A 25527-nucleotide genomic window follows, 5' to 3' on the forward strand; every position below is an offset into this window, starting at 1 on the left:
AATTAGAGTCTAATTATCAAAAGAAGAGTTTAAAGAGTATCTGAGAGTTTTTTTGGTTTAGTTTTTCCCTCTATTTCAGATTAAAACCTAAATCAATAACCAGGTGTAGCGCAAGATTGTGTTTTAGTTTTGCTATTTGGCTTTTTTAAAAAAATCTTTTACATAGAGCAAAGTTAAATGCACTGATTTTCCTTTAAGTTTAAATCTGACGTGCTAGCTGCATTTAGCAAAACGATGCCATAGTTGTGGAATACTAATTAAGAAGCCCCAACCCAAAACAATTCTCTCCCCTCTGTTTAAATAGAAGGCTGGTGCATATCAAACTCTGTCATCAGCTATTATTCAAATTGAAATAGGTCAGGTCCCTGAACACCTAGAAATTAGCCTGGAAATTCCCTCAATTAATGAAACCCTGTCTGCCTGGATTTATACTGCCTTACCCATAAGACTTGGACAATCATAGCTGTAGCATGTAAAATTAATCTCATTCTGTTACTTTCTGTGGAAGGGTATTTTGATTGCACTCTGACCCCTGAGAGAAAGGTTAATACTTGTTCATTCTCCTGCAGTTTGCTCAGCAGACATGCAGCTCCTGCAGTCCAGCTTACTGGCGGCAGCAGTCACAGGCCCTGAAGAACTAGACAGAATCCACAGTTCACCCAGTGCATGTCCTCAAAGCAAGATGCTTACCCTGGCTTGATAAGACACCGGGGTAAAGCAGCACCTTATTTTCTTACACTCCATCTATTGACATGGAAATGCTCATATTTAATTTACTTTAAAAAAACTATTCTTTTTCCAAAAACTCCCTCAGTTACTTGAAACTATCAGTTGTTCTCTCGCCTTCTTCCCTTTCCACTGTCTGCACACAGGATTTGTCCTGGAGCACCACACTGTGCTGCAGGGTGCCATTCCCCCTGACATTTATAGGCAATTCCACCCAACCAGACATTTACCTCTTCTGGAGTTTGCTCCAGGCTTTCTGTAAGTTTGAACTTTGCTGTGCTGGGTGGAAGGAGTTGGGCTGCTCACTCTCAATGATGCTGTTTGTAACCAGCTCTTACCCCGTCACAGATATGTGCTCTAGAAACTGAGAATGAATTAAGTGACTGCTCTTCATTAAATAAAATGTTGCCAGCCTCAACAGTAATGTAATTGTCACAGTGATTTAAAACAAACAAAAAAGGCACAATGCAAGTAGCTGAAGTTCAGGGGTGGATTAAGTTAAGCTTGTGCATAACACCAACATCCCTGGTCCTGTTTTTGATTGTGTGGTCTTCAACCACAAGGAAGAAAGTGCTCATTGGCACTTACTGCCAACATTCTCATCCCATAGATAGGGTAAAATAAAGTCATGTGTAAAAAAAACGTATGGGGATGGGGAAGGATTTTGTTGAAATACTGGGCTAGGATCAGAGAAATCCACCTTACCCTCAGCCCATACAGGGTGTGCTTTCCCACCAGGGGAGTGAAGTGCACAGCTCTGCCTGCAGCCTCCCTCACCTGTACTGAGGTGTCTTGGCCCCAGACTGGCTCTGCCATGGACTGCAAAGGGGGCTTTGGCCAAGGCTTTCTGTCTGCTACTCCCTCACCAGTCAAGTCTCCCACCATGCCCCCTTCTTCTGACCTTACCCCTTCTGTTCCCAAAGTTTTACACTGGAGATACTGTCTCTGTCCTTGTGCTGGCAGACTCCTTCTTCCAACACACTCCCGAAACAGAATTTTTACCCTCAGGCCCTAATTCAATCCTGTTCTGCCAAAATCTGGTGTTGAAGATAACTGCTGCAGAAAATTGTCAAAGTGCTCAGTCTTCAAGGAAGACTCAGTTCTTCTCACAAGAAAGAAACTTGTCCTTTCCTTTCTTTTCTAAATTTTTGAAATCCTTTATTTTATCTAAGTGAACTTAGATTAAAAATGAGGTTATATATAGATATGGACATGAATATATACTTGTATATATAAATATAATGGCCCTAAGGGACCCATCAGACGTGAGGTGAGAACAAACCTTGAATGGTTTAAGATGTTTCTGATGGTCAGGACCCAGATGAAACAAAGTGTACTCACCTGGTGTGAAACAACCTAGTTTTAAGTCACCTTCACTGACCAGAGGTGCCCTTATATCTCTTTAATGGGGTAGTCAAATAAGTGATGAAATTAAAAGAGCATGTCTAATTTACATGCATAATTACATCAGCCATATATGCAAATTATGGCCTGAAGGTCTGTCCTTAAAGAGGCAGAAGCAAGAAGAGGATGATGTAGGACTGGAGAGTAACAGGCAGTTTCAGACTCAGATGAGCACAGAGCTCAGCCTTATGGCCAGAGCCCCTTATTTTGAAAACAAAGTCTGGTTATGGCACATGAAAACTGCTCTTATCTTGCAGGTTCCAGGGCTCCCTGGGCTCACACCCAAGGTGCCTGCACTCATGGGGATGGGCTGCACAGCTCTCTGTGCACAGTGCTCACACTGCCCCTCACTGCACAAGTGCTGCTCTCTGCCACATCACCCACTGCTGCAAGGAGAGCTGATCCCAGGCAGTGCTATTTCTAGACAGGCTGTGCTAGAATAGCAAAAATCCAAGAGTTTAAGAAATGTAGAGCATTTTGCTTAGGAACTGTCACTCACTTGAGGTTCACCCTGCCCTGTTCAGCTGCTGTTCCCATCTGTACCCTCTGTTTGGTTTTCTATTCCTATTCTGAAACTGAATTGGTAAGCAGAAAATTTTAGTTACTGAATAAACTACTGCCAAAAATCTCTGAAGAATACACTGAAAAGCAATGAGGTTGCTGTGTGATAGGCAAAGAACAACTTCCAGTCTGGAGAAACTCAGGCAGAGACAGACCCTCAGCATTATGGCCTGTTGGGCCACGTGCTTGTCCCACAGGAGGTGGGTGCTGCTCCTGTCCAGAAATTAAATAGAGTTCTGCCATTTTTAAGAACAACCTCTCAGTGATTGATGGGATCAGCTGCCCTGGAGTCTCTGGTACACAGCACCTACTCCTACTGTACCTGGCACTGAGAGACTGGCAGCGGGTGCCAGTTGAGGGGGCTGACATTGTCAACATGACACGAATTCTAAAGAACACACTCTGGGTAGAAACTGTCCTGCAAGGGCAGGATTTCTTATGGCTGAGACTCTTGCTTCAGACTGTTTTCACTTATTTCACTGCGATGCCTGAAACTGGCTTATTAGGAGCATTCAGCTTATCAGTTAAATGGATTTTTGAGTAGCTCTTCATCATCTCCCTTCAATATTGTCAGGTTTTGAGGGAAGATGTTTATAAGCCATTATACAGAGATGTCTTTTATGTGCGATAAAGAGCTCTTTCTCCAAGATCTCTACACTCACACTCCAACATATAATCAGCTTTTACAGCTATATTAAAGTCTTCAGAATAGGTGGTTGGTTTCTACAGTGGGAATCCCTGGTATATCCCTTAATTACACCATTGCTCAATACAAGAGTATAGGAATACATTTAATATAATACATGCAACATTTTTATCATGAAAACTGCAATTACTTTCAATAGAACAACAGTTTCCAGCCAGAAAAGCTGACCTGACTGTTTTTCTCCCGGCAAATGCTGAAACCAGCCCATGCTGAAACCAGCACTTAACACGCTGCAATATAGAAGAGAATCTCTCCTCTGACTGGACAAATTATAAAAACTAATGCTTATACTGTAAATAGCTTTAAATGCCATAGGACCTGTGTGTAAATTAGGGTACCATTAGACTATGCTCATTTACACCAGGCCTCTAACTAGCCTACAACCCTGTATAACTCCAGGATTAATTGCTGGTGCTTTGTCAGTGAATGGTCTTTTGTTAGTTCTCTCAGCAGGCGTTCTGCCTTTCTGGGTGGATCGCCTCACATGAACCTGATACACCAAGAGTTATGGCATATCCTGTACTCTCCCTGCACGGGAAACAGAAGTTTTAATTGTCTCTTCTTATTATACCTCAAAACACACTTCCTTCGTGCTTGTGGAGAATGGAGGAAGAATGACAGCGGTTTAGTAACAGCGAGCCTTTCACTAATCTTTGCAATCAGATCTTTGGGACTTTGCTGCCATCACACAGAGCAATCACTTCACACAAGTGAGAAATCAGCGCAGCTTCAGTTCCTGATAAAGTTCAGTACAGGAACCAGCTAAGCCTGGGCATACCACATCCGTCTTTCTGCTTGGTGCTCTGTTTTGACAACTGCTGTGTTTGTGTCCCTTCAGATAATATTTGTCTAACACTAACATAATCAATCTAATTTGAGAGTCAAATTTAACATGTCTCAATCTATACCTAGGCTCCATATGTTGTGTGCATTCTGGTATGTATTAGCACAGCTGAGTGCCGTGAGGCATATTAACAAATCTCATCTGTAATTTGCTACTTATTTTAAAAGAACTTTGTTGTAGAAGTTCTGCAGCCAATTCACTACATGCGTGAAGTCAGCAGAACAACTCATTTCCTACTCTAATAAGACTCCAGTCTCTGGTTGGGATGGTTGGTTGCCAGAAGAAATGGCTTTCTTAAGAATGGAAGCACACAATTGCCTTTCTTAGCTGCTCTATTATTCATTGTCAATCTAATGACCTTGCCATTTGTTTTTTCAGTGTGGATTCAGAGCTTTCTTTTGCACTGAAAAGGTCACATTGCCTTCTCTGTTTCCCCTCCCCTCAGATAATTTTCTTGATATTTTTTAACTACTCATTTTCAGAGCAACTTCACTCACATTTCCACCTTTTCCTTCTTTCTCCCCCAAATCTGTGTATTGGCCAGCTTCTCAACCAGCATACACAGAAACAATTCCAGTGACTCAGGCAAAGCCACTCCAAATTGTCTCAGAGTTCGCCATTTGTCCCCCAAAATTATCAGGTAACTTCTGGAAGTCATGTCCATTCAAAGCCCTGCATCCTGGAACACGAACAAATAAATTATCCAAAGCTGCTGTGCATACATAAATGGCATCTGGAAGGTTTGCATGGTAACCAACACAGTCTTGTCAGGAAGACATGCATCTTCCAACAGTCTAAACCATGCATTTTTAATGAAGTTGTAGAAGCTCTTATTTACTCCAGGTATTTTCCTTTTCTCCACAGCTATATTACTTAGTCTAATAAAAAGGTTCAGGTCTCCCTGCCAAGCTTTCTCATAATTACTGACTGTGAGCAAGCTAGCTGCTGTTATCCTTGGCCATTCTGGTGAGACTTGGGACATAAAGCCATAAATTAGGTCACTTGTCCTCAGCAGACTCTCTATTTCCTTTCCATATTTTTACTGCACTTCCACAAAAACCCTCAGTATGGAGAAAAAAGAAAAATAATCTCATACATAGAACTTCTAAAATTCAGGTTAAAAAGGAGGGAAGGGGATAAAAGGAGTATTTGAGCATTTTATGCATCTGTGATTTCTTGGCACTGATCAGTGAGAGGATTCCCTGATCTGTGTTTATTTTTCCAGGACCTCAATTTAATTTCTCTCTTTGAGTCCACTGCATTTGCACCTATTGTTCTTGCTCTTCCTTTGGGGTTAACTGAAGTGGTGGTTTTTTACAGCTTAGAAACATTTAATATTTTTCCAATATCCACCTCTAAATGAAAGCAGAAATTAAAGCAGTTGGTTTGCTACAGAAGACAATTTGTTTTCTTTTATAGCTTTCTTGGCTGCCCAAGGGTAATACAATCAGGACAGAAGCGCTTGTAGTCTTGATAACCACTGATAATTTTTCTGATAATTTTCCGACAGTCTTCTGTTACTGCATTTATCTGAAAAAAACCAACCATGAAGTCTTCAATTCAGTCCTGGCACAAACAGCACAATTCCCTTGGACACTAGTGCATAGTGCACCTATTATTATCATGATATGACCTGAGACTGTATTTTCTCCTTCAGTACCCTTAAACAGCTCTGAGAACATGGCAAGCCACTAGATCTTGTTATTAACTCATTCGTACTGAGCCTTCATTTCTGCCATGCTTCAGCCACATTGGGAAAATAAAGGATTGTTTTGTCTTCCTAACTCAAAGCATTAGCTCTTTTTATAGCTTTTAATTTTAACTTAAGTAGGATGCCTCTTGCTAAATACATCTACCTTGGACTTACTGTCCGTGTGGAGGAAATGAAGCCAAGTTTGTTGAAATGGATCAACTAAATATTACAAATATGCACTCATCTCTACCCTCTCACATACAGAGCAGGCAACAGCACTTGCTACTGAGACACATAAAGGAAAAGGATATTTCAAGAGTAAAGTTTTTCCTGACCCACATGAACTTTTTCTGCCTGCCTTGAGTGTGCTGAACTCGCTTACAGACTTCCCGTCAGTGTCTGTAACACCTTTAAGGGAATCACATCTCAAATATATAAAGCTTGCCTCAGTAAAAGTGTCAGAAGCCTTCACTTAGCCCCTATCTAAAAGACTAGAGAATATTCCTGAGACCAGGAAATTAGACATAGATGATCAGGGTCAAAATTCTTTACAACAATGCAGATTGCAGAACTTTATTTTTACTGACACATTCTGTTCTGACACCAGTCTTGATCCTGATACTCACAATGTATCACTGCAAAAATCATCCAGAAGTATAGAGAAATAAATTTTTTAAAAATTCCCTTTTCATAAGGAGTTTGATTCCAGTGCTTCAGTGTATCTCATAAGTACTGAGTACACAAGAGACTTTGGCTTACTATCCTTTAGAATGAGTTAGAATAAACTGTGAATCCCAAAGCTCTAGTTAATAGAAGCATAAAGAGAAAATTGGCAGGTAGCAGTGAGGCAGTGGGCTGAACGGCTGCCATCGACAAGGCCTATAAATAGATTTTTCAAAGACATACACATTTTATTACATACAAACATAATGCATTTTTCCACTTTGGGCTAGTAAGAGATCCTCACTGTTAAGAAACACGGAGAGCAGCCACTTCACAAGTTTGTCTCAAGAGCAGATTCAAGCACTGCATTTTTATTCGACTTGCCATGTGCTTCTCATGCCTGTTGTCTTTGCTGCAGAGCAACACAGAACTGATGTGTGACTCTAACTTCCCCTTGGACACAAGCGCTCCCAAACAACGTTTATAAGCACTTTTAAAAGTAAATCTGAAAGGTCTCATGTTGAGTAGAATCTCTGTGTGAGCAGGGCTAGGTCATGTAGTGCAGCTCCTGTGCAATGCTCACTCTCCACCTTGGCTTTGGCAACAGCAGTGGCTGTCACTGCAGGAGAGGCCTGAAAGGGCCATTAGGGAGTGCTCTTAACATCCTCCAGAAGAGCAGGACAACTGCAGAACACTTCACTGGGCTTTTCAAAACCACTTGCATTTGTCAGACTTCTTTCCAGTGCAGTCAACAGCAGTTCTAGCACTGCCCCCAGTAACAGCATAATTAGACCAGTGCTAAGTGCTTTCAAATGCCTAAGATGTCCACACACAACTGGTAATGCAGATACAAAATGAACACTGCTCGTGCAGACACCAACAATGACAACTGCAGATTACATGACCTCAGATTCGGGCACCTTGCTCATTGAAGCACCACAGAGATGGACTCAAAATGGTGTTCTGCTCTCTCTGAAAGTCCAAAACAACCAACCTGGAGCTGGAGTGGATCTGTAGGATTACCTTCCTAAACCAACCTGAAATCCAACTACACTTCATGTCATGCCTTTCGCTGGAATTATTCCTGCCAGCCTAAGTGGGGTAGTACAAAACTCAAATGCTAGTAGAAAAAGAATACAGTTTCTGGTCAATCCTGCTCACCATGCAGGATGTCTGATTTCCACCTCTACAGGGCATCTAAGAACCCGGTCTGATGATAATCCACTGGAAGACATTTTCTCAAAAAATACTATCTTCAGGATGGAAGCTGGCTCAGGAGAGAAACTTGAAGACGTTACAGGAGACAAATACAGAAGGCAGACAAAAAATGCAATAGCAGGTGGGAAAAGAAGCAACAAAGACACACTGTTAAAAAAGAAATTAAAAGGGGAAAAGCAGGATTGGCATGCAGCAGAAAACAAGGATATGAAGCAGATTCAAACAGGTCTCTTCAGCAACATTTTTGTTGGTTCCAGTTTGGAAACAAATATGTTGATTTAGTGAGCTTTGGAGGAGGTTTTGTTTGTTCATTTTTACCTTTCAGAAATCAACAGCCTTCAACCTTACAGTCTGAGCTAAATTCAAAGGCTTCAGAACACAGGCAATAAAAAATGACATAGAGCAAAGAAAGGAATATTGTGTTGTAAGGCTAAATACACTGTGCAGACAGATATAATTACTCAAGTTTCCATATACCAGCAATCTCAGAGCAGCAATATTAAAAGAAAGACAAAATGAGTGAATTTCACTGAAAAATCTCTGTGGTTACACTTCTGTGCCACATAAAGCCAGAAACCAAAGGGTCAGATGCTTTTGTTTGGATGTGATGTTGTAAGCAGGGTTTAAGGCCAGCCACACCTGCCTTCTCCTTTGCTGTACAAGGCAAATGACTGTTAAGTCTACACTGTACATCAACTCACAGCAAAACCACAATTCAGGCAATAGCCCTGTAGGTTTCCATTACAAAATGGACTATTAGGATTAATGTTTTCAGAGATCATTTTGTTTAAATGCAATTTTGTTTCAGCATGAACTCACGTTGTTCCAGTGGTGGGAATGGTTACTATTCTGAATGCCCTTGGAATCAGGATCTCCATATATTAAACCCAGTTTTGGATCAGACTCTAGGGATCTTTTTCCTTCTTAGCAAGTCACAACATGGCTGGGTAGAGAGACTCTGCTTCATCTGGATGCTTAATAGAGAATCTACTCAAATTCAGGTACACAAAAAAAAAAGCTGTGAGCAGCTCTACCCTGAGTCTCCAGGGAAATCACTTTTCATTTTGGGTATGTTGATGGATCATAGGGCAACAGCCATGGCACACACCATGAACTGTTAGTGAGTTTGTCCCATAAGTTATCTGCACTTGAGATTGAGAGAAAAAAGTTTCATTTGCCTTAAAGGCAGAAATGTTCCACCAGAGGGGAATGATTCACTGACCTTGGAGCACTAAGGCTGATCATTTGGCACTAGTGTAAATGAAAAATTCAACATTACCAATGATTTTTGACTGCCCTAGAAAAACCAAATAATAATGTGATTTAATACAGCACAGTTGAAAATCCAGAATGCAATAAAACTTTCATATCATGCTAGCACAGGGATTTCTTTGTGCTATTCATTCAAAGAGCAGGATATTCTCGCTCTCTGTTTCAAGTCATCCTTTCTGGAACTGAAACAATATGGGATTAAACCGAGTTCCTGTCACCACCCTTTCAATATATGGGCTCACAGGTGTTTTCAGTCTTACAGAAATGATAAAACTCCTGTCTGCATCTTCCCACAAGTTCTGAACACAGAGTCCTTGCATTATTTCCCTAAGAAATATTTGGACAAATGCTTTATAACAGTCTGTGGGGTACTTTGGCACTAGGAAACTCTACTCCAGAGGAAAAGCTGAGACAGAAAAGGGGATTCTCTCCTGAGACAGGTGATAGTGACCTTTAGAGGCTCAGAGCTGATAAACAGCCCAAGTCTGTGACATAGAGACCCTCAAAAGTCACAGGCCAAATACAAGATTTCATATTTTTCCTAACCTGAAATTGGGATGCCACTTGTAGAAAAAAAAATAATAGTCTACCTCGGAATAGTGTAAAATATGAACTAGCCACAGGGGATTCACATTTTCTAATTAAATGCCGATTAAAATCAATTAAGAAGCTATAGCAGTCCTGCACTAATGAGGGAAATCATATTATTACCTCTGCATTAAGTACTGTATCATCCACTAATTCCATTTAATCACAGTGAATTTTTTTGTAATATGAGGACCTTGACTAATATTGCAGCAGATTTGAACAAAAAATAATGCAGTTGCACTGTTTCCCAGCCAAAGTAGCACATTTTCCTGTACACGCCACGCTATGGTGACTCTAAGTGTGATCTTGTGACAATTGGAAGAGGTGTCATCTCCATTTTTTAATTCCTTCATGTTTGAATAGGGTTTTTTAACTCAAAGGATTGCTAGTAGTAAATTTTACTTGTCTTGTTAAAATGCATGCAGAATTATAAAGTGTTGAGATACAAGATTTATAAAATTTTGCTACTGTATCTGAAGACTCCAGTAATGAACAAGAAAGAGCACAAAGATGAAGGTAATATGTAATCCAGAAAAAGAATAGGAATAGGCATATTCATCAAAGTATTAGGGGAGGAGACAAAAGGACCCAAACATCTTCAAGGTCATATGATGTCCTAACTTTCCAAACAGAAGAATCGTGAATGGGCAAGAAAATAAAGCTGGATCTTTCCATCTGTTTTATAGAAAAGAGCAAATAATCTTGTGGTCTGGGTAGCACAGACCCAACTTCAAACAAGAGTAGGAAAGACATTCCAGCAGGAGTTCTCCAGGACACATTAAGCCTGGGCGAGGTTCAAATAGCTAACTAGCCTCTTCAGGAGCAAGTAAAAGGCTGCAGAAGTTAGAGAGTATCTCTCTTATTCAGTAGTAACTGGGATAACATGCTCTGTAGTTTCTTTTCTTTGTAACTTAGTCTAATTATCCCAATGTACATTCCTGTAGCAAGCAATAAAGCTGGTTCTCTAGTAACCTACAGATAGAAGAGCATTATACTGTTCCTTCAGGGAAATGCCAATTTGTTACTCAAGGGGGCCCTGCCCAATTCCTGGTGTGTGCCATCCCACTGGATAGGGGGGGTAGGAAGCTTTTGAAGGTCTGGAGAAGCCTATGCTGGAGCTGCAAAAGTTTGTTGTAGGAGTGTAACACACCTTGCCCAGTTGTAGGGAATCAGAATAGCTTGGGTTGGAATGGGAAGAGGGGCTTTACCAATGGGAAGAGTAAAGCGAAGACCTGAAACTCAGAGCTCAGGCTTCCAGTGGCCTTTGTTGGTTGGATTCTGGTCTCTGTTTAAGTGATCCATGCTGGGTTCCCTGGTACAAACGCAGCTGGCTGGCTGAAGCAGCCACAGACAGAGTATATCAGTGCTTCCTTAGGCAAGGGGGGCTGCAATTAACGCAGACCCCTGTGAACCAGGGCACTTGGTGAAGAGGCACCTACTGTGCCAATCAGAACTGAATTGCAAGCATCCACCCTCACTAGCCACTAAACACAAACGTGTCTTAAAATGCTTTATAGTGATTATAATGTTAGGCTGAATGGTGCTGACAGTTTATTCATGGGTTCCCAATAACGATAATTTTTAATGTGATTTCCATACTTCCTCAAGCTTTTTTATGCAGTCTCTCTGTGAGACATCTTTACTCTGTCATTACACAGAGAACTGGAACAGAAGAAAATCTACAATTGTGTTTGCAAACACTATTGCAACGGGAGCGGGAAAGGGAACAAATGTTGTCTTGGAGACTGGCACAGCTCACCATGCTGATCCTTGACAGAGAACAGGTACTATCACCATGCTGCCACACCGTGTTCAGGGACTTGGGACCTGCCCTGCTCCTTCCGAGCCAGATGGTCTTGCAGCCCATCTCTCACAGGTGTCCCACACGAGCCATTCATGCAGAGACACCCGAAACTGCACAGGGAGGTTGGGGAAACGACATGTTTATATTGATCTTTATTTTAGAACGTAAAGTCATCAGTGCAAAGCCGGTGTTCCTGGCAGGTGAGGAAATACTACACTTGATCCCAAATTTACATGGAGGATAGTGACACAGAGAGCAACAGATCCAGTGATTTGCAGTGACTCAGGGAGCTGAACATGGGATAAACCCACTGTGTTGGAAATGAGTATTGTATGATTGGGTGTATTACTTTAGAACACTCAGCTCCTTTTGAACATTGCTGAAGTCTCTACTATTAGGGACCCTCTGGCAGGCCAGACCTGGCTATGGGTCCCAAGCAGAACTCCAGTAGCCCATGAGGGCTGCAGTCCTACAATACCCTGGAAACCAAAGCATGCATGGTCACTACAGTAATTCATGGGGCTTAGGGAATGAAAACAAAAATCAGAGAATAAAAGAGCAGAGAATAATGAGCAAAGTAATGACCTGCAAAATGTCTTTAAAATGAAAGCGTTTACCTAAATCTCATCCTTGGGAAACTTTTGGCCTCTTCAAAGTCTTGACCAGAATCGCCAAGCTCTCAGCCTGGGGAATTCAAGCACTTTCTGTCCAATGAGAGGAAACTAACCCACCTGAGCTCTCCTCATTTTGGGATGAGCCTTTATGCCTGATGAAAATAAAAATCCAAAGGGAGGTTGGTAGTATAGCACTCAGCTGACAGAAACACCACTTTGAATGCACTTTGAATGGTGTACATTGTCAAAAAAACTTCTGTGTTGGCTTTTTATTAAAAAGCTTGCTAAGTCTTTCTAGGACTGACAGAGAGAAGGAAATGTCTTGCAGCAGTCAAGGCTCACAGGGCAATTGTTGCAGTTTAGAGCTCATCATTTTTCCCTCCTTTCATTATTCCTCAGCCCGCTGTGGCTGACATTATGCATAACCAGCTCACAATCACTTCCTTATTGCATTTGATTTCCCATGTTTCGCCCTGCGGATTTTATCTTGCTAATGAAACCCAGGGTATTTGTCCTCAGGTATTCACATGGTCCCCATTGCCAGAGAGCCTGAAGACCTGAACATCTTAATGGAGCCTTACAAATTCCTCTGGCTGCTTCTGAACCACCCGAGATGAAAATAGACTTTAAGTCATTCAGGCTGGGTCACTGGTGTTGTGTATCAATTATGCAGATTCTCTCAAACGGATTCTGAAAGCATCTGTCACACATGAAAGAAAAGCTCTGTGAGCCTTTCCAAACAGAAATGTCTTTTGTTCTCTGACGACTTCGTACATAAAGGTGTGAAACGAGACGGCTCAAACAGGCTTTCCTGTGACACAGAGCAAGGAGAGCCTATTGCAGGGATGTGGGGAAGATAGCTTTTCATGGATCCTAAGGACTGGATGGGTGAGGTGGGGGCTGCCTACCCCCAGCCCAGGACTCACCCTGGGGCAGTTCTCACTGAGGGAAGAGCATAAAGGGAATTCTGTTCCCTCTCTGAGTACACAGGAACTTTCTGAGAGGAAACGTGCACAAGCACAAGGCTATGAAGGTTTCAAAGACTGTATAATGAGAGTGATATGCTGATAATCAGCTTAATTCCCATTTCACACACCAAAGTCCTTTTGTGAATCTGGCCCTATAGACTTAATCCTGCATATAGCTTAATTAGCTTAATTGTTGGCCATGTCTAGTAAAGGGAGGGTGGGCAGGACAGTGTGCTCTGGGGAAAATGTCCACACCCAGCAGGTCAAAGAAAAGCTTATGGTGGATGGGGCTTGGAGGGCTCTAAATGGAAACGGCTTTGTTTCAGGAACAAGAAGCCTGGGAAGAGGCTGCAGAAGTTTGTGTTCAGATAGGCAGAAGTAACTGGGACTGAATGAAGAGGAACCTCTTAAAGCTTTTCAGGACCAGAATGGTCCCATGCCCAGGGCACTGAGGATCGCTTTTTCTTTCTTGTCTCCAGACGAATGTCTAATTTCACTGTTTATGACCAGGGAAGTGAGCGTGCAAGGATCTTGTAACTTAGTTCTGTTCACTCTGAAATAGCTTCACAGCTCAAACTTGGCTGCATTACCTCCACATGCCACTATTCTTGATGCTTTCCCTAGGACAGGTTCTACGTGCTTGTAGCTTGGGACACCTGACAGGATCAAGATCACACTCCTGCAAACTGCTTCCTGATATGCAGGGAGGACGTGAGGCTGTGCCTGAGGTCCTCCTGTGGAGGGGACTCTCACAGGCATGGAAAGGGCTCTGGGACCAGAGCTGCTCCTGATGCCTTTGCAGGGACACAGTCTGCCATGTGCCCCACTAGCATCACAGCTAACCTTCAGTCACCCTAGAGTAGTGTCTGAAGTTACACTTTCCCCTATAAATCACTAATAATTTGGCAAAAGAAACACTTGAGTATCATCCTTTCTTTAAGAACAGTAAAATAGAAGTTGGTCTTGTCTGCACAACTTCTGGAAAAGTATTTTCTGTTGCATACAGGAAACATGCAATTTTACTTTATGTAGCAAAAGGCAGGCGTGTAACTGAATGAATATCTACCTAAGTATCCATATAAACCTTTTTAAGCAATTGAGACTACCAGAACTGAAGTGGATTTTGGAATTTTTTTTGTTTACCCTAGTATACACGGTTAAATGAGGAGAAAGTTGGGTCAAGCTGCCTCCGTTTGTAGAAGTCTCATTAAAAAATAAAATAAGCTATCCTTCTGCAGTGAAGAAACCATTAAATATAAGTTCCATAAATATTTACTCATGTGAAAGAAATGCTTAATCCAAAGAGTTTGAGAAACAGTCTTGTTTTACTTGTCCTACTATAAAAAGAATCCAAGCCTGTCCAACCTGATCAAGCTGCCTTTCTAATATTGTAAACATGCGTATGGAATTGTTTTTTACATTTTCCCACGATGTCCCAGAGGACAGCATAGTATTACATTATACACCAAAGCCACAAGCATTTAAACAGACAAAGTTCATCCTGGCTATCAGCTAGTTCCTCAGTCAGTCAGGCAAGGCAGTTAAACTGGAGTTAGAGTAAAGAGCAAGCACCAGGAATTTCAGAGAAAAGAATCCTTAAAGAATGTGGAGTCATCCGCAATCCCAGATCTTCATTGTACAACAGAAACTATGAGACTCATAGGTGCATTTAAACAACCAGAAAAGGAGAAGCAATATCCCTAAACTCCTCTCCCTGTCCCCAGGCAGTGCTGTCAGTGTGGTTTGTGCAGCAGATGATCAATGCTTCCTTGGCAGTGGAGTCTCGGCTGGAGTTTGCCCTTCCTCCTGCCTCGCACAGCTCACACTGGAGGCAGCTCTCCACACAAGCTCAGCAAGCCTGCTCAGCTACCAACCAGGTGCTCTGTACTTCTCAGTACCTGGATTAAGAAGTAAATCTCCTGTTTCAGAGCTGTACTCCTAAATGTAATGTGAAGACACACCAGCTTGAGTCACCTTTCCTGTTGAGAGAGACTGGGGCCTTCCAAACACCTACAGCTTTAACATCTGAACCAAAGCCTGGTTCACAGCAGAACCAGCGTCCCTGGGTGATGACATTCACATAGCTGCTGATGGACCTGTGCAGGATGGGCACTGCCGAGCTGTGACAAGCCCTCTGAGCTCAGCAGCACTGCCCCCATGTAAAGCTCTCATTTCACTCTGTGAATGTTAAGCTGAACAAAGTAGCTGTCAAACACTTCACCTTCTCTCCTCAGTTGCTTGACTTCCCTGTTATTTTGGCTCCTTAAACCATAATCTTTGTTTAAAGTACTAAGCATTAGCATGTCTTTCTCCCCCCCACCAGTGCTTTTACAATCTGTTCTGCTGCTTCAGACAGGTGGTGTGTCTTGGTAGACCACGCATCTCATCTTCTTCTCTGTCCTGACAGTCTCTGACCCCCTGTACACACTTTTCACGCTTCTAGTCAAATGGGCATCTGTTTTCTCCTCCTTCCTCCTTATGGGAAGGTTTCATCTAAGTGCTTAGCAGACTCTGCTCTCTAACAGTCATTCAGTAACTCAACAAATATGAACTTTTTAGAGGAATTTTGTTTGACTGTTCATACAAAAGCCTCCTTTCCTCTTGAACACATTTGTTCAAACTTACTTTGCACTTTGTTTCTCCTATGAAAGTAAACATATGCAAATATATTTTTTTCATTTAAAGCATAACTATATTATTCTATTAATTAAAGAAACACCCCCATGTACTTTTCCATTACAGAACTGTGGTCCTGATTTACAATAAGCACTCCTTACAGAAAGCTTAATTGATGCTTTAGCACGGGAGCCTATTATCATTCAGTGTTTGCTAATATAGTCAGTGGCTAGAGTTTATACTTCTCACAGAAGTAGTGTTTAATTTTCTCCCAGTGTTACCTACCATTAGCAGATTTAGCTTATCAGAAAATGCAGCAATAAGCATTCACAACTCCCAGCCTCTAACTGGAGCAAGTCAATATTCTTCAGTTGGGATAAAAAAAGAGAAGTGAAGGCAGCTTTTTGAAAGGCCCTCAGTCTTACTTTTTTCTGGATTTTTTAAAAAAAATAAACACTAATGAAAATATATTTGGCACGAATAATTTCTAGGCAGCAGAAACATTACTGAACTGACCTCCTTTTACTCACATAAAGCCACTGGCCATGCCCTCAGGTTGCAGTTGCTGTTTTGCTGCACCCTTCTGTTGCCGGTTGCATGAAAGATTAATAGGGGTTGGGGTTACTGGTTTGAGAGCTTTCGTGGGATTGTACAGCAGCAGTTAGTTCACATGAACATGAGGCAAGCACTGTTTGCTCTTTTGCCCTGTCTCTCCTACAAAAAGGGTTATCAGTTTGCTGTCTGTAACCATCTAGGGCCTGAGGAAAAATATTTATTTCAATTAACACAGACAAAGTTCATTAAGACCCTCTCAGTATTCAGAAGAAAACTAAAAGTGAAGCTGGAGAAGCTCCATGCAGCCATGGCTGAGTCTGCAGAATGAAGTTTGGAGGAGTGCACACACATGTGCATGGAAAGCATGTGTGATTGTATTTATACTAACTTACAGCATATGGACATTATACCTGGTATCTCCAGTTTTCTGGATCACTCCTGTGAGGGCACCACTTCATTTGGCTTTTCTGCAAATATAGTGGGATATTGAAGATGTTTAAAAGACATCTTTTCCAGACATCTTGTGAGGTAATTTTGACAGGGTTTATCCTTCTTAGAACTTACCAGTATTACAGAATAAATATATACTATCATAAATACATTCTAATTTTTTTTTCAAGTATTTCATACAGGCAAACACATGCACATTATGGATATCCACGAACTCTCCATACAAGGTGCATATGTGATTTTATGTACATATGCCTACATGTAAACTATATGCAAAACACATATTTGGGTTCCTACAGGTAGGAACTGACATGTATGTATGCAGATACATTAAACTGGACTGCAGTCTAGTTTTATTTCATAAAAATTGTATAGGATTAAGTTGGAGTACTTAAGAAAGATATACCACAAAGTCCACTGTATTCCACCCAAGAGGAAGGCATAGGTATTCAGAAGGCCCTAGAAATCTGTCAGTATTAAAGCAAAATAACAGATATTTAAAGTACTGCTTCTGATCTACAGAGTTTCTGCAGCAGGGACAGAGAGAACGGTTCTGTGATACAGCATCCCAAAGCTTTGATCAATCCCAGTGTGCAAACCCTGCTTTGATAAGGAACAGGAGGGTGAGGCTGTGTCAGTGCTGCAGGACAGTGTAAACACACCTGAGCCATTTTACACAACCTAAGTGGAAGCCAGAGCAGCCTTGATGCAGCAGCAGAGAGCAGAGTCAGCTGAGAGGCACTGTGGGCCCTGTCACCGAGGGTGCTGCCCTGACAGGCCTGTGCCTGGTGTCTGCCCCGTCCAACAGCCCACTTGGAAAACACATCTCCAGTCAGAGCCTAGGGATGAACCATGGTTCTACACCAAAGCACACAAGGCCCAAGATGGTGTTTACTGCTGGGCTCCTCAAACAGAAAGCCAGGCTTCTTCTCATGGGAGAAGCATTCTGCCCGAGACTGCATGCCAGAGCAAGTTACTGCTGATACCTGATTTCCTACTCGTGTTCTGTTCTGAGTCCCAACCAATGATTCTGCGTGAATATATATATTTTTTAAGCAACTTCAGTTATCCAGACTTCAACTACTATTTTTTTTTTTTTTGCTACAGAGAAATACAGATGCAGCATGAAACTCATTCTGAAATTCTGTGTGAGGAATCCAGAGAGATTCCCAGTCCTTTTTGAAGAGGATTATCCATGTCCTCATTCCCCTCTGCAGGGACAACAACAGAAGCTACTGCCATCAGGCTGTCTCCATTGCTCTGCCAAATCCAACAGGCAAGTTCCCTGCTGACACAGGCAAGTCCATTAAAACCAATGGATTTTCATCTTTGGAGATTATAGCCCTACAACTCTTTTCAGGGATTTCCCAGGAGAAAGAGCACAGATTGACCTTGAAAAGAAATTCAAGGCTCTGTCATTGATTGCCAATATTTGCAATTCAACAACTGTAAGCTCAAGGAGGAGCAACACCTGGAAAGAATTCCACAAATCCTATGGATAAAAATCATGCCTAAACAAAACAAGCACATGTTTCTATGCTTAGCCCCCAGCAAGAGGGATGTCATGTATAATGTGTGTGTAAACATGTACCTGCTTTCTTTCTAAGGCTTTAAGAGCCTGTGGTACACAATGCTGGGGTGCTCTATTCAGTAAAGTCCATTAAGCACCCTGTCTAAACACTTGTAAAAAGAAAGCAACAAAAACGAAGAGTCACAACATATTATGAAACTGCATTTCCAAAGTTTAGATTCCTTCATTTGAAATAATTCACATTAGAAATTAATATGGATTCTTGGGATCTCTGGATACTCAACCCTAAGCCTACACGAGAAGAATTCAAAACCAGACCTCCTTTTTCCATCCAAGCTTCCTCCTCCTGCTGTAGTTTCCAATGAAGTCACCATCCTCTGTAGCTCACCACAGCTGTCACTAAGTTCAGTGAAGCTCTCCCAGTTGCATCAGGGATTTATTTGGAACCTTATGTTGACTTTAACATAGGAACATATGGAATCAGACACATATAAGAGGAAAAGGCTATTTAAAATAAATATCTGGGGAAAAAACAAAGGAGACAGGAGAGCTCAGTGCTCTGCACACATCTCGAGCTGCTAACAGCTAGATTTGCAGTTAGGGTGGGTAGGCTGCACCAGGGTTAGCTGGAATCTGTCCCTGGGAATTTTCCTGAGTGCTGTCAACAGTATGCCTGGGCTGGATCTTATTTTAGCCATCCAGCTTAACCATCGTCTGTCTAACTCCAGCAATGATGCACACCCCTCTCCTTCCATTGTGGTTAACCCCCCAAGATCAAGAGACAGAAAACCATGCCCACGTCTGTCACTGATTACAAGACAATCCCATCCACAGGCCAGGGGAAGGATGAACAACACGTGGGGTGCTCTGTGCAGTGACCAGGAAATTCACTGCACAGTGGAGTAACGCCGGGCTCACGTGCCCACGTTACACAAGAGCCTTGTCTTCGTTGTGTACCACCACCCAGCCTGCCTGGCTGTCACCTCCCATTTCCCAGGGCCTGCTGATATTGGTCTGTTTGTTTGCTATTAATGCAAGGCATTGAGGATTTGGCATGATTCACTAAATGGATCCACTTCCCTGGAAAGACAAGCAGCAGCAATACTTCCTTCCAAGGAAAACAGTGTTTCTGAGACACAGCAGACCACGCTGAATCCCCTCAGTCCTCTCCAGTCACTGCTTCCCTATCCACACACAGATACAAGATGGAAGAGACTTTCCTGCTGGCTGACTACTGCACAGCTCCAGCAAGCTTGGTGACATGAATAGATCAGACTGCTGAAAGATGAGATTTGAGGGGGGGGGTCTGGCTGAGCATTTGAAGCCTCAGCAGACTGGTTAGTTACCAATTAATTAGAAACAAAACTCACACTTGTTTAAAAAAAAAATAAGCTTTGGCAAAATAAGAACTAATAAATTTTATCTTGGTCCACACAATGATGCATATTTTACAGCTTTAAAAAGCAAGAAGAGACAGAAGCTTAACTTGTAAGGCAAAAGTGTGAAATACTCTTTGCAACTACTTTTTAAAGCAATTTTGACACCCCCAAAATGAGAAACATTTGCTTTCATAATATTCTCTTCCTTTTCAGTAGTCCAGAGAAAGTGAATGAAAAAAAAAAATCCACCCCATTTTTCCTAAGAGTTTGGATCACTTGGAGGGCAGGGCAATAGTAAAACCGAGCTGCTCACTCTCAGGAAGGATGAGGGTTTGCAGCAGCCCGCGGGAGCCTCTCTGTGCAGTGGGTGTGAAACACTCAGTGCTGCAGGAGCAGACAGGGGCCAGCAGCAGACCTGCATCTCTGCCCACAGCAAGGGCATACACAGAAGGCACTTACAGCACAAAATGTGCCCGAATTGTGCTCCTCAGCGCTGCCAGCAGAGCTTTATGCTTTTGCATTACCTATTCAGGCACTGGCTGGGCTGAACCTCAGCCTGTGCCTGGATCCATGGTGGTATTTTCAGTCTGAGCTGGAAATGCATTTTCTGAAGGCCAGCTCAGACATGTTCACTAAAACTGCAAGGGCTGATTTTTAACACCTTTAGAAAGGCCTTCAAATAGCTGATTGTGTAAAAGCCAGAGAGAAACAGAAAGCTATCTCATCTAATTCTGTAGATCCCACTGGCCATCCATGAAAACCCTGTCAACATGTGCTGCCTCAGTTTCACCTTTGTAAACTTGAGAAAAATTCCATAGTATTTCTCCAGTGGAAGAAACCCTGCAAGCACGACTGTTCTGTTGAATACTTGACTTTCACAGAACAATGCCTTAATCAATAATCAAGAGAACAGCTTTGAATGCATACAAATGATGCAGGTCCACTTCACCACGACTATATGCTGGATTTTTGAACAGCAAAACATTTTCCAACAGATTGTACGTTAATGACACAACTGCTGCTGGCAAAACAAACTCCCTTCACCCTGAGCTGCTTCCAGATGCTAAACGAAGCCTTAATAAACCCAGACTGTCCTTTAAAGGGAACAATCTCTAAACCTGTATGAATGATTTAACATACAGTGCTGTACATTCAGTATCACTGCTATATAAGATATTACCTCTGAATATGCAATGAAAGTTTTCGATTAAAGCATAAACAGAATGAGAGATTAACAACTTCCATGAGGTTCTGCAGCTGGGTTTATTCAGCAGTTGCAGAGACTGTACAGAAATTCACTTTGTCCAAGATAACCATCTCAGAATGTATTTTCTCGCTCTATATGGAAACTTTCTTCCATATTATTTATTTGTTTCACACCTATGCACCTGTCCCAATACAACGAATGAAAATAAATTCTGGGACAGTCCTGCTGTTGGAAGAATATGGTAATCTCAAGAGAGTGGTGTTTAATCCTTGCCATTTTACTATATAAATATGATACCCCTAATTTTTATGATGAAGCCAGAGAAAGATGACAAGTCAGTTTTCACCTTTGAAAGCGTCTTAATTTTTAAATAAATAAATAAAAAAAAATAAAACCATAATAAGCCACTGTTCTCTTCCAAAGACAGATATATATATTGAGCAAAAAAACCAAGCACAGTCCTGGTGAATTTGGCATCGAAGGGGTTAATAACTCAGCACTCTATACCTGGGACAATTCTCTAATTTAAAAAAAAAAAAATTAAAAAGTAGAGTAGAAAAAACCCTCGTGTTCAGGGCAGCACAGAAAAGCATTGCTACAACAGCAAAACAAATCAAGCACTGATCAATGTCCCTGTGGTCACCTGTTACCAAAGACTCGTGATGTGTTTGGAATGCACTTTGTGTTGGAGCCATATTATCCCCTTTCCTTGATGCTTTGTGGTAATTAGACACATGTGAAAACACTTCTGCAAGAAGGACAGCCCTCCTATTTTGCTTTCACACATCCTTTGTGGTGGTGCCTAAATGACAGATGAGGGTTGGAAAACAGTGCTTGCAGCTAGATCTGACTGAAGATGGTGGAAAGCCATCCCAATGACAGATCTGAAGGACTTCAAACAGGATTCAAACGGAGTCAGTTCTGTCACGTTTTGGTGCCATTAGTGTCTGTTTCAAGCAGTTTCTGTCCTTCCCTCTCCATTCACATAGAGCCTGGAAGGCAGAGAGCAGGGCGGGGACTATTTTGACTTTCTTGACTACAGAGCACTAAAATGAAAGAATTTTCTTTTAAATACAAGGACCTGAATTTTAAGTTCTCCAGCAGGCTGTTTCATACAAGAACTATTAACAATGGAGTAAATCCCTGTGTTTGCCCATCCCACTGCCAGATGGGATTTCTCAGGGTAGCAGAGTTGCTAAGCCCTGCTGCTGCTACCTGACCAGTATCCTTCAAGAGGCAGCCACTCTCCATGAGCACAGCTTTGGGGAATGGGCACCACCACACACCAGGGCACTGCTCAGCCTGCTCCTGCCTGGGCACAATCTGACAGCACCTGGAACAGCACAGAGCATCCTGCTCAAGCACAGCTGTGGCTCTGTGCAGCACAGCTATCTCTGCAACCCTGGCTTCTACAAACACCTGCAGTGGAGGAGGTCCCACTCTGCTTAATTCTGTAACTACCAAAAAAGCAGCCAGAACAGCTTTGGACATTTCTCAGTAAAAGCTGACAGGAGGCTGGGTTACAACAGGAATCAAGCAGTGGTGGAAAACAAACCAAAACATCCCCCACTCTGAACATACTTAGTCCCTCTGATTTCCCACTGTTGTAACTGGAGTCAAAGGCACCATCAAGCAGTCCCACAGCACGACCAACAACACTTTTAACTGCAGGTTGAGCCTCTGCTGCCTTAGCTCAGGCAAAGGCCTGGAAAGGTGGTTTTTAGCCAGCCTGTACCTGTAGGACATGAACTGAGAGCATCTTCATGCTTCAGGTGAGTATAACTGCATATGAGACCCTTCTCAAGGTGTCTCTACGCAGATCTTCGCTCCAGTGTGAATACAAGCCATGCCATTTCCTGCAGCCCAGGCTAATGAATGAAGAAGTAATGGGAGTCAAATCAGATTCAACTGTTTTTAAAGAAACCAAGTATTTTTTCTAACCGTTGAAGCCTTTGAGCAGCAGTAGTCTCTCTCCCTTACCTTTAGCAGAGGACTCTACAGCAGAAGCAACCCCCACATGCACAGCTGGGCTCCATCCCTCCATGGTTTGACAAGGGTGGGTCTGTGTTTTTGTCTAAGGCCTGAACTTGACCCCCTGGGCCAGATAAATACTTGGAAAAGACAAGGAAACTTTGTACTGTCACCACACCCCATTTCCATGGAAAGCTAAACTGCCAAGCAAAGCTCTCATATAAAGAAGCTTTGCATGAAAAATACAAAAGACAGAAAATCAGTATGTTTTCCTGATTGCAATGACTTAATACCACATTATTTAGGGTCCTACTTAGTTCAATATCTTATCTTTATAGAAAGAAAATAAAATCCACATTTTCTTTTGAAAACCATCCACATTTTCTTCAGATGTGGCTTACAGTCTGGGGTTTCCCATTGGCAATATTCTATCAAAGATCTGCTTTGTCAGGATAGCTTTTCATTCTTTTCAGAGAGTCTCTATAAGATGTTTCAAAAGGAAATTTTAGGGATGTCCACGGAGTGGAGAGTTATCACCAGTAAAGGTTTGAACTCTAAAGGAAAGATTAGAACCCATGCTCATAATTGCAGCTGTGCTGGCAACACACAGAAGGAACAGAGGGGGAAGGAGGCCCATACCCTGTGCCAGGGTACAGGATACCTCACCTGTGACTATTCTGTTCACGAATCTCTCCTGTAGACCTGTCTCCACAGAACTTCTCTATGCTCTACTGGAAATACTTAATATTCTAACTTGAGGGTGCAAATTTCTACCTTTGTTCAGAGCTGGGCCACGTGTCAGAACAGAGGCAGAAAGAAAATCAGCACAAGCGTGGGATCTCTGTCAGAGAGAGCTGGAAGCAACCCCACCCCCTCCCCCCCATCAAGCTTTGATGCTAAAACCCTAACCAAAAAATCATCCCTTCTTCTTCACAGGCTCTAAAGAAAATTCAGAGAAGCCTGTCCACCATCTAATACAACTGTTGCCCTTCCAGCTCCTAGGATTCTCTCTGCTGCTCTCACAGATCCAGGTGATCAACTTCCACCTTGTGCAGAAAACTGCATTTTGGGATGACACTGCAGACAGGAGGTGCAAGGACAACCTCTGGCATCATTTAGCAACAAGCTAATGCTGGCTTTGGCCAACTTGCAGAAAGCATGAAATAACTGTTCAGAGCCACTGTGGTATTTTAGGGAGGATCTTAACGAGGCAAAGCTAGTGGGAAAATGCAGTATCTTTGATAGGAAAAAAAATAAAACAAGTTCTCAAGTATAAAAGGTTTTTTTTCCTGTCTAACCTAGATAAAAGAGGTAAATAGGTAAAAATAGGTAAATTTAGGATAAGCCTGAGCCCAGGTTAGCCATGGAAGAAGGAGATACGCAAACATGACCATTTATGTTGTTTTCTTTCTGAGCTCAGACAAAATCTGCTCTCAGTGCAAAGTTTTTATTGGGACAAGTGAAAATCATAACAAGCTCTCTGGAAGCAAAACTCCATGAACTCCAGGGTTATTGCAACTCTCTCCTACTTTTTTGATTAGAACACATATCACCTGCCAAACCTTCTGCTGATCGCAGTAGAAGGTCAAAGTTCTTTAATAAGAAAAGATAGAGCAGATGTGCTTTGGATAAAACCGCATTTTTGATCTGGCCACAGGCTTTATGAATGCCATTCTAATTACTTCATAAAATCTAACTAAGTTTTGATCCTACTTTTACTTCTAGAGATTTACTTTCAGCCATGTTTTAATTAGAGATTAAAAATCACTTTCAAAAAAAAGCCCTCTTTAGACAATAAAACACCTTCAGAGTACAGTGCACACTTTGCCACAAAAATCCCCATGATACTGCTCTTATAAATCACTTCTCCTTGAGTCAGACAAGGACAGATTACAGAAAAGACTCACCCCTGAATTCCTAGGAATGTGTAGCTGCAGCCACAGCCTCAAATCTTCCCTTCATCTTGGTCTGCTATGTAGCACTGCCATCCCACCTAAAAAACTTAAGCCAGAATTTTCAGGTGTGGCCTATTCTCCCAACTGCCAGACAAACGCCCTTCCTGCTCCAGGTGCATTCTATCATGCAGCAATAAAACAACCCCTCAGAAGGCAAATCCTCTGCCAATCCTACCCAGCTGATTCCAATTGCATAATAAGCCCAGCCAACTGAGGCTTTCAGGTCAGTTCCTGATTTCCAGTGAGTTACCACATCCATGTTCAGGTTCACATTGTTCTGGGGACTTGTTTACTTATGGGGTATCATTTCTGATTTGTCATCCTGCAATGTCTGAAATTCTTTCCCATCAATGACAGCAGCAGCCACCTTGACTCCCCAGAGCTTTGACACACAGCAAATTAAAACCATGGGATAATGGCTGTTTCCCTGCCCCCAAAGCATATTACCTAAAAAAAGAGCCTACTATGCTTATGCCTAAAGGAGGATTCAGATGTTCCCTTCTTACAGATATATGTTTGTAGGCAGAGGTTTTCAGAAAGAGTACTGAAACTCCATTGGCCAAAGATTATTTTAAGTGTAAAGATGCACCTCTCAGCTCACAGAGGTACAGTTTTAACAAGCTACAAGGAGAGAAAGGTTTTCAGTCCCCTGGATCTGCAGCAGGTACACAGGCATTGGTAAACTGTTCCCAAGATAAATACAGTCAGGTCCAGAAATTTTGGAAAGTTCTTATCAAGGAAACTTGCCTGGATATGACATACTAGTTGAAATCTGCTCTCTCAAGCTCACCTTTCATTGTCA

The 25527-nt window shown here is 42.1% G+C and overlaps 1 protein-coding gene across 5 annotated transcripts in view; it reads right to left on the reverse strand.

Moving 5' to 3' along the window:
• Positions 1-25527, reverse strand: part of GPC1 (glypican 1) — a 294023-nt gene that overhangs the window by 216774 nt on the left and 51722 nt on the right. Inside the window, exon 1 of one of the 5 annotated variants that reach the window (XM_069024115.1) lies at positions 24678-24765. The exons of the other annotated variants lie outside the window; for them this stretch is intronic. The gene's annotated coding sequence lies outside the window, so the exon portion shown is untranslated. Of the gene's footprint in view, positions 1-24677; positions 24766-25527 lie in introns of those variants that run through there. 5 annotated transcript variants of the gene reach the window in all.

Source organism: Aphelocoma coerulescens, chromosome 9 (assembly GCF_041296385.1).
Source record: "Aphelocoma coerulescens isolate FSJ_1873_10779 chromosome 9, UR_Acoe_1.0, whole genome shotgun sequence".
Taxonomy (NCBI): Eukaryota; Metazoa; Chordata; class Aves; order Passeriformes; family Corvidae; genus Aphelocoma; species Aphelocoma coerulescens.